Genomic DNA, 11,016 nt, shown 5'->3' on the forward strand with positions numbered 1-11,016 from the left:
TTAGCAATCTAAAACTGAATAAAATATGATTTTTAATTATTTAGATAATTCTCGATCTATATACCACACGACCCTTATAATTTAGTTTCTCTTTTCTATTATTCTGATCCAATTGCAAGTGTTAATGTGAATGTAACTAATAAGATATGCTTAAACTACAAACTAGTACAGTGCATCACTTCCTTTCCAACTAGGCTAAGATACTTAGCTGATTTTATTCGATTAGTTTATATTTTGTATGGTTTAATTAATCTTCATTGTTTTAACAACAACAAATTGCGCATCACGAGGGCAGATCGTGGAATTTCGCCTACAATAGCAACAAAAGTTGGTATAAATTCTAATTGCGTAGTTGGTATACCTAATATCATAACTTTTCATATTATTCCATATTTTGTCATACAAACATATAGAATCAAAGAATAAGAGCAATTTGGCGGGTGTGGATGACTATTCATATTTGATAATAAGAAAAGAAAACTACTATTCTCTACCGTCCCATAATAAGAATCACATATGATGTGAGCACGAGTTTTAAAAAATATAAAGAATAGTGAATTGAAAAAATTAATAGAATATCAGATCCATTTTTTAATATTAATTTTATAATAAAATGTGAGTGGAGTATGTTACTGAAATGTGAGACCTATATATCATTTATGGTAAAAATGAATTGTGATTGTTATTATAGGACGAACCAAAATGACAAATTGTGATTATTATTATTGGAATGAGGGAGTAATTTTCTTTGCATACGACAAAAAAATAGTACTATTATAATCACAAGATACATGTGTTGCAGAATAACAGGATACTCCATACTAATTAGTGTACCAAATATTGATACTTATTCAAAGTAGAAACGAATAGATATACAAGTTGTATAATATTACGACTCTTTCGTAACATTTGACATTTAAAAACCTAAGATTTCTTTGTTTGAAAAATTGTTGATGTTGACTTTTTTATTTTTAATTACTTTTAGTCTTTTTCTTCCTAATAATATCCCATTATATTAAAACAATCCATTTCATGCATTAAAACCTACATACGCTATTCCCATTTATAAAACTAAAAACATTTTTTTTATTTTTAGTTTGACTATAGGTGTACCGAACAAGCCTTTGGTAGAATTCGACTTATCCTGATGACCGGGTTTGCGGATTAAGGCCTAAAGTCATTCAACAAGTGACGAGATTTAAACCCTTGACCTTAAATCACCACAACTTCGTGCTGCCAACTGTGTTGTAGCCCGTTGATAAAAAAATAATTAAATAAACACACACAAAAAAAAATCTTTTAATTTGGTGCAGGGGAGATTGATCACATATTTGATGATTGCACATGTCAATAAGCAAAACATCACACCACCTTATGGTAAATAGCTACTAAGTTATATTTCCCAGGTCCCAATTATCTGTTCCGAATCCAACTATGAGTATCTTAATTTATTTAAATTACTCTTAAGTAACGAAACTTACATTCAACTAGCTTATTTTATTTATATTTTATTAAAATATCAATACATAAAATAAAACTCACATTCCACTTACTTTTAAAATCCACCTCTTTATATTTGTTCGTGTCAGATCAAAATGGAACACATATTGAAAGACGAAGGGAATATAAACTTCTAAAAATCACATAAATGTCAAGACATCATGATGAATTGTTGAGATATAAATTTACACATTTTAATAGTATATCTGAAATTTTGATATATAGAGTCTAAAATGGTCAAAGAAAATTATATTTCTGTTAAGGTATGACAATTATATAGAGCGTCGAATTTTTTTATTTTTTCAAACCTAATTTTAAGCCCACGATAGATCGCACCGTGGGCCACTATTAGGGATGAGATACTGTAAAGCATATTTTTCGAGTTGCTTGTTTATATAAACCTTATTTTCTAATATGAGAATGAAATATTTTTTGTTACGTAGTGTTTGACATTTCATTTATCTTTTAAATTACATAGATTTATGAGATTGAAAGCAAATGAGTCTAGGTCTTACAAATTGTAGATTATTGAGTGGTAAGGTTACTCAGTCAATTCTCTTGCAAAAGTACAAATGAATTTCACAATGTATATAGGTGATAAGGCGTGTTTTGTGCATTAGTTACTTATCAGTTTAATGTGTTTAAACAGATAATATGCGTAAACAAGTCGTTCAGTGTGTAGAAAAAGGGTAGAAATGCATGCAAATGAGTGCTGAAGGAGAATCAAGTGGAAGTAAAACATGATGATGTAAACTGATCAGAATGCTGTGATATGGAGTTGAGCGCAAGAATGACAAGCTTTTAGGAGTTGCCTATTCTGAAGGGCAAAAATCTCAACACACGAAGAAAATATCCCTAGGGATTGAAGCCAAGCCATCCTATAAATAGAAGGAGGAAACATGAATAAAAGTGTGTCTTTGTGAGGGGTCATCGAGAGTCCGAAAATCCATCATAAAGGAGGAACCACCGTCATCAGCCACATCTGGTGTCTCTCACTCCACACTTGAAGCTTTCGTCCTCCATCACCGCAGAAAGGGGGAACCATGCCTGCTGCCATCCAGTCATCTTAGCTAGTTTATTAGTCCCACCGCTCTTAGGAGCTAGAAACAATTTACATTTCAATTTTTTTGCATTTACTTTCGGTTATTGTTATCGTTTGCTGTTTAGTGTTAGAATCTCTCTAGTTAATCTAGCTTATGTTTGATCATTTGTTTTGGATATTTTGGATCTTAATTCACATGCTAATTGATGCACTTTTTATTAGCACTAAATAAACCTGCAAGTATACAGAGTATATATAGTATAGTTAAAGGTTAGTACCGGATATCGAACACGGGGAAGACGAACACAAAGTGTCTATCCTCTACTAAAACTCAATTACTATCTGGAAAAACATTTGGGTTTTGAAAACTTTTGAAAAACTAAAAGCAATAAAAAGCATAGATCAACTAAAAGCAAATAAACCAGGAGAAAGACAATAGAGATAAGGGAATTCCAGGGATGTGTGTTCACAGTTATGGTTATACAAAATTCCAACTACAATACCCTAGCACAGTTATTACTTTGATAGAACGAGTCACCTAGCTAATGCTCATGCGATACAAACGTTGCTTATAAGATTAGGGTTGTCAATCCGAACACGTAACTCCAAAAAGCTCCTAAGACCCTTGAAAAGTCCTCACTCTCAATTAACAGTGCCGTTTTAAGGGAAGCTAACTGTAGTGTCTACTAAGTGGATCTAACTCGCTAGAACTCTGTCACATTTATGAAGCAAGTTATATTAAATCATACACGATTGTGTCACTCAATCATGAAGCATCAAGATTAACTTAGGGAATAAACAAAGTAAAAACAAAACGGATATTAAATAGAAAACGGAACTTGCATAACCAAAGTCGTTACTAACACATCCCTAGAATCCTATGAGTTTAGTTACACATAATTGAATAAGCTAAAAACATAGATTGAAGGGAAGACAATTTGAAAATAAAACTAAAGCAAATAAAACCCGTAGGTTGAACCCTTGTCGTTCTTGATGTTTTTGAAATCCTTCTCCAACTCCTTGCACCAATGAAGTACTCTAGGTCTTGATCTCTTTGAAGTATTTTGCAATTGGAAGTTCTCTCCTTTGATGAAGCTTGAGGTCTTATTTATAGGGGAAAGCCATGACTTGTTGTAGAAGGAAAAAAATCTCCAAAATATGGTAAAACTGGGTGCAAATCTAGGGCTTCTCGGATTCGCCGCCTTTCTCCGGCGGGCCGCCGCACCTTGGCCGGCCGGACGAGACTTCTCTTCCAAGCACATTTTTCCGAGGCGGACCGCTGCGTTGATCTGCCCGCCGGGCGCCGGCGGTCGCCGCACACATCCGCGGCGGTCGCCGTCTCTGACTCCAGATTTCCAAACTTGGCGTTTTGGCTCCCTTTTTCGGCTCAATTATGCACATTTCTCACAAAACACGTCAAAATACCAAAATAGACAAAATATGCAAATAATGGACGTGTAGAGTGACGTTGACATAAAAAACGGACCAAATAATGGCTTTAAAACAGTGCAAAATCCGAGCGTATCAACTCCCCCAAACTTACATTTTTGTTTGTCCTCAAACAAAACAATAAAGACACCAAATAGACGCACGGAATGCACAAGGACTAGACGTTATAATTGCCTCAAAAGATGGAAGAACAATTTAAACATGTATTAACGCAATCAAATCAAGCATGGCTTATTAGTGCACTTTCATTACTAACTCGTGGAACACCTTGAATTCAAGCCCTCACATGTGGCAAACTTCCAAAGATGGGAAGTGCTCTCTCACTCTCAAAGTGTATAATGGTAATGTGTACATAAGCACTCAAATCATGCATCATGCAAAGTTTACCATATGCTTGCTCAAAGTCTACTCCCTCCTCTACTAAATGTGATTAAGCTTCAAAAGTCCGAAAGATCTTTATCTTTGGTTGTAATGTAGGCTCTTTGGTAGGTGAGGAATATTTGGCTAAAAAGTGACTAAAAATAAAAATATCCCAAGTAGAGTAAAGATAACTCCACTTTTCTAACCCAAGACACTTTTAACACTTCATTTATTTTTCTCCTTCAACTCACTTTCCAATCCTTTGATTTTCTTCTTCTTTTCACAACCTTTCACACTTTTTCTTTTTTTTTTTCTTTTTATTTCTTACACATCCTTTCTTTTCTTTTCTAAGATCAAGCACATACTTGGAATTTTTCTCAACTTTACAACTTGTACTTTCTTTACACACCACTTTTATATTTCCCCCTTATCTCTCCAATTCCTTTACAAAATAAGATAGTAATGACTAACTAACCCAAGGAATTGTCCCCATAATTTTGGCTTCCAAAGAAAAGGCTTAAAGGCTTAAAGGCTCAAACTTGGCTCCGAAGGGAAAAATTTTGAATATAAAATTTTTTAGAGGGTCATGGTTTTTAGATAAAAGTAGGCTAAGAAAAGATGACCAATCATCCTCCTAAATCGACTTAAACACTCTGTAAACTTAGGCAAGACTAGGAGCAAGTTCTAGAAACATATACATGCATGCAGATAAATCACACAAGAATAAATTTTTGGCTCAAATCCTCACAAGGTATAAGCATGAATCAAGGCGAACAGGAAATTCACTAATTATGCACCTTTTCACCAAACCATCAAATCAAAACGTCTAGCCATACTTAAAACATAGATGGAATGTAATATCATCGACAACTCGATCTAAAGTGTGTCCCTAAGCATGCGTGTTTCTAAGTTCTTTATGTTAAGTTCACGACATGGATTCAAGAAAACATTTTTAGAACACAAAATTCTCCTATGGGGTTTTGAAAAACAAAAGCAAAAACTTAAAACAAAAAGAAAACCCTAAAACAAAAACCTAAACTCATGGTCCACCATTTCATCCCCCCAAACTTATTTACAACAATGTGTAAAATAAGTTTGTAGAGTCGGTTGGGACGTGAGTGAACTACTAAAAAGAAAACATACCTTGAAAAATTTTGTGTCGAGGCTTGATGGGACGAAAATTCGAAAAATTTGAAAAATCGCTCTGGAAACTGTGCCCAGGTGGCGGTGCGCCGCGGCATGTCCGACGGTCGCCGCACATCAACAGATTGTTCCAGAGAGTGGCGGCGGCACTTCACTATCTTGGGCATGCGAGTGCTCCCCTTGCTCATTATAGTGATCAATGACCTCATAAGTGGAGTCATCCTCGGCCTCAAAGATGGGGATACGAGCCAGAATATTTCTCTTCCTAAATTCCCCATTGACGGGGTTGGCCTCAATGGCTCTTCGGTGGGCCGGAGTGTCGAGCTTCCAATTGACTTGGTTTGCCCAAACATCGACCTTGGTCAACTGCGGGATTGGAACGTGGAAGTTATCTCCCGCCACTTGCAAGAAAAATGCTTGACCCCAATAGTCGGTCTTCAATAACCCCACCGGGAAGAGCACCTCATAAGTAATAAAGCGCTCCCCGCCATCTTCCGTCAACCCGGCGAAAGATATGTCCAAGTGCTCGGAAATCGCCGTGATCAAGCCCCCACAACAACTAACCCCTTTCTTCGTGATCCGGTCCACATAGAGCGTGAAGAGGGTTCCATAGTCGAATCCCTTCTTGTTGAGAAGACACCAAATCACATTGAGCTCTGTTTGGGAGACTCTTCCCCCATCAACCCTAGCAAACATGAGTTGGGTCATAGCGCGGTGGAGGTACCTCAAAACGGGGTTGCGAATCGAAGAAAACTTGGCATAGCCCGCGGCGTGCTCGTGCTCATTTGTCATCGCACCCCAAACCTCGTCAAAATCGTAGTCATTGTCTTCCTCGGGGTTGGGTTCGAAGCAATGGAACACTCCACTAAGCTCGTCCATGGTAAGCGAGTACCAATGGTTGCCTACGCGGAAATCGATGCTAAGCGGGACATTTTGACGACGGTCCTTGGTGACCTTCAATGAGCTAAGGAACTCAAGAGTGTACTTTCTAAATGACGGCCACTTCCTCTCGAACATGTAGCCAAGACCGTTCCCGTTGCCTATGTCACACAACGCTCAAAAGTCCTCCGCGATCCCCAAAGTTTGGAGAGGGAGATCGTGGGGATATGTCGAGGGCGCTGTCCCTCTCGCCGACACCTTCTTCCACATAGCCTTTTGCTCATCCGTGGCAAGGCTAATGCTATAGTTCTTCGCATTCTCTGGTTTTCCCTTTGATCCCATTATCTTACAAAAGAAAATATATACTCTTAAAAAGAATACCATCAAATAGGCGAACAAAGGGTCCTCCAAACTTGCCCTCAATATAACAAAAACCAAGAATCAAAAGTCATGTGCAAGTTTGTATATCATAGCACCCTATATGGTAACATGTAAACATGTAGAGTATAATCAACCAAAATAGAACACTTTAATCCACCCCCCAACGTGAATTCATCCCCCATGCAGAGACGTATCAATAATAAATCAATACTAAACAACAATCTCTTAGAAATTCACAAGTATTGCAATTCATGGAAGTAATAATAGCCTCACAATGCTATGGACATGATTACAACATATTAACAAGTATAAACAAGATGGAGTCACTATTCACCAAGCTTCAATTCACCACCCATAACATAAATTAACCATGGAAATCCAAAAACAAGCATACACATTCATCCCCCATCATATAATAAGAGTTTCTACCGAACAATTCATCCAATACATACCAAAATCCATGAAAGAATTAAAGCAATGCTCAGAAATTGAGTTAGGATTCATACCTTGTGTTGATGAGAATTATAGGAGAAGAACTCTAATCTTGGAGAGAATTGAGAGAATGAGAGTGTGGGTGCGTGAATTTGGTGATTTATAAAGGTGGGGGTTGTGTGCAAGGAAGGAATTTCAGAAGGAATGGGAAACATACCTTATATTAAGCCTTTCTCATTTCTGGACTGCGTGGCGGGCCGCCACACGGGCCTTCGGAAAACTGCGCTTTCTGGCGGGCCGCTGTGGCCCGTACAGCGGTCTCTTCGGCCCGCCCTAGACCTGACCTATCCTGCACATGTGAACACACGTGTGGCGACCGTCGTGTTATTTGCGGCGACCACCACTCGTTAATTTTTTTTTTGAAAATAAAAACGAAATTAAAGAAAGGAACAAAATAAAAGAAATTGAGTTGCCTCCCAACAGCGGTTTTGTTTTTAGTTGTTAGCTCGACTTGAAGTGGCCCACTAATTGGGCGGATCAGCGACCCGAGTGTTGAAAATTGGCATAGGGAGCAACTTGGTCCCTAGCTTCTTCCACCACTTATATTTTCCCTTTTTGGTTTTGATAACATAAATCTCGGGGTCCTCCTTGGGTCCTTTCTTCTTCTTTTGCTTCTTCTTCTGCGGAATAGAGGTAGAGGAGTTAGGGTCGTCCTTTTTGGGAGAATGTCTTACCTCGTTGACAATGTAAATAGTGGAGGTAGAAGGATCCTCCGCTTTAAATGAGTCTTGGGGCTTGGTCAAATTCGTGATCATGACTGCCCTACACTGTCGTTCCATCTTCACCCGCTTTGCCTCCTCAAACTTGAGCATCTCGCTCTCGATCTTATTGGTGGAGCTGCTATAGTTGTCACTAATTGTGATATCTCCACGGCCTACATCAATCAAAGCTTTGCAAGTGGTAAGAAAATCTCTCCCCAAGATTAGAGGGACGTTCTTGTCTACTTTCATGTCAAGCACAATAAAGTCGGCGGGGAAAATAAAATCGTCTACCTTAACTAAAACATCTTTAATCATACCTACTGTTTTGATGGACGAGTTATCGGCCAACCTTAGCGTCACGTCTGAAGTTTTGAGCGGCCCAATGTTGAGCTTTTCGTAGTACTTCAGTGGCATGAGATTGATGGATGATCCTAGATCGCACAGGGCCTTGTCAACTTTCCCTTCTCCAATCTGGCATCTAATAATGAACTGACCCGGATCTCTCTGCTTCATTGCCCTTTCTTTTTGGATGATCTCGCTGCAATGATGCGGTAGCTTTAGGTCAGCTTTAGTCGGCTTTTTTCTTCCTCATTACCGCCTCCCTTAGTAGCTTTGTATACTTGGGTATTTCCTGCAACGATTCAACTAGAGGAATGTTAGTATGGACCTTACAAAACATGTTTAAAAAATGTTTGAACTGCTCTTCGAGCTTAAACTTCCTCTTTGGTTGTAAAGGTAGCACAATCCCGTTATGCCGCACGACTCCTTCTTTAGTAGGCGATTCTGCCTTGTCCGCAGCGGCCCGCTGCGGGGTGTGCGGCGGTCCGCCAGCTGCTGGGCAGATTACATTTGGTGCTTGTGTGGCGACCAGCTGCGGTGGTGGCGGCGGTCCGCCGACGGCTTGGCAGTCCTCAGATTCATGCTTTGCCACCCACTTCTTGTTAATGTCGTCCACTCGTGCAGCTGCTTTCGCCCTGTCCTCATCTAACTTTTTATGGATTTGCTCCATTTGAGTGTTGATGTTTGCTATGGCAGTTGAGACCGTGTTCATTCCTTGCTCGAGGTTTTTTATCCTAGCTTCAACCACTCCGATCTTGGTATCATTAACTTTCATGTCTTGTGTAATCACTTCTAAGATCCTTGTGATTCCTTGGTCATACTTCTCCTCCATTTTTATTGGTTCAACTACTCCTCCTTTGCCAACGTTAAATCCTGTAGGGGTTGCAAGAAATTATTGTTAGAATAGGAAAGGTTTGGATGAGGTCGGTTTTCATGATAAATGTTGAAATTACCACCCCCTGATTAGAGCGATAATTATTGTTGTAATTTCTCTTGCAACCGCCTCCTTGCATGTAGCTGATTTTCTCCACTATCGGGGCAGGGACTTTGGGTTTAGAGACCGCTATGATGGAGGTTGGTGGAATCGGATCCTCCTTCCTTGATGTGTCCATTTGGTCTACCCTAACCCTAAGTTCGGCCAAATCCTTTGCAAAAGAACTTTCCTCGGCCTCTTCGATTGCAGCTATCCTCTTCCTCGAATTCCTCGATCACCGCCATGGCATCTTCACCCGACCTTCTCAAGAAGCCTCCGTTCGCCCCTGAATCCAACATAACACAATTTATTTAATTAAATCCATTATAAAGGATTTCTACCTAATGGTCCACGGTGAAACCGTGGTTAGTGCACTTTCGGAGGAGAGCTTTGAAACGAGCAAACGCCTCGTAGAGGGGCTCGTCATCGCCTTGGATGAACTGAAAGATTTCGCTTTTCAGCTTCAAGATGGTGCCTGGCAGGTAATACTTGTCGAGGAAGGCAGCTATGATGTCCTTCCATGTGGAAACCTTCTCTAGGGGCATACACTCAAACCACTCTTTAGCAGAATTAGTCAGTGAAAATGGAAAGAGTCTTACCCTTATGGAATCGTCGTCGACACCATTTAACTTGAGTGTGTTTGCAATTTCCACAAATTTGGAGAGATGACGGTTAGCTCCTCTGCGGCCCTACCTGCAAAGGAGTTTGCTCGACCCTTTGTATAAGGGTCATGTGTAACTCAAAATTGTTAGGATCAATTCGAGGACCTTCGGGAAAGTAATCGTATTCCCATTATTGAACATGTTCATCACGGGTAATATTTCTCTGTTCTTCTTTTCAAGTGCCTCTCGGGCTGCCCTTTCCGTATCTCTCTCGTCTATCAATTTCTGGACCATCCTGCAATTTTTCGAGGTCCGTTTTGTCACCCATCAATCCTGATCCTTTTTCACTCCTTATTCTCCTACGAGTTCTTTCAAGTTCTAAATCGAGCGGTTCTAGGTTGTCCTTCCCAGAGCGCGTTCGCATACAAAACCTGCAAGAATAAAAAAAAACAAATTAAAACTAAAAATAAAAACAAAAAGCAATTAAAATCCAAAGTAGTAAAATTATCCGTTTGAAGATATCACTCCAAAGTGAATTGTCTTCCCCGGCATCGACGCCAAAAACATGATGCACTATTTTTAAGCACTATTAATACCTGCAAGTATACATAATAGAAATAGTATAGCCAAAGATTAGTACCGGATATCGAACACGGGGAAGGCAAACTCAAAGTGTCTATCTTCTAATAAGACACAATTACTATCTGGAAGAACAAGAGAATTTTGGAAACTTTTGAAAACTGAAAAGATGAAAAACAATTAACAACTAATTGCAAATAATTCACGAGATAAAATATAGAGATAAGGGAATTCTAGGGATGTGCGTTCACAGTTATGGTTATACAAATTCCAAACTACAATACCCTAGCACAGTTATTACTTTGATAGGACGAGTCACCTAGCTATGCTCATGCGATTCAAACGTTGATTACAAGATTAGGGTTATAAATCCTAACAAGTAACTCCAAACAGCTTCTAAGACCCTTGAAAAGTCCTCACTCTCAATTAACAGTGTTATTTTAAGGGAAGCTAACTGTAGCGTCTACTATGTGGACCTAACTCGCTAGAACTCTCTCACAGTTATGAAGCAAGTTATATTAAATCATGCACAATTGTGTTACTCAATCAAGAAGCATCAAGATTAACTTAGGGAAG

This window comes from Salvia hispanica, chromosome 5 (assembly GCF_023119035.1).
Source record: "Salvia hispanica cultivar TCC Black 2014 chromosome 5, UniMelb_Shisp_WGS_1.0, whole genome shotgun sequence".
Taxonomy (NCBI): Eukaryota; Viridiplantae; Streptophyta; class Magnoliopsida; order Lamiales; family Lamiaceae; genus Salvia; species Salvia hispanica.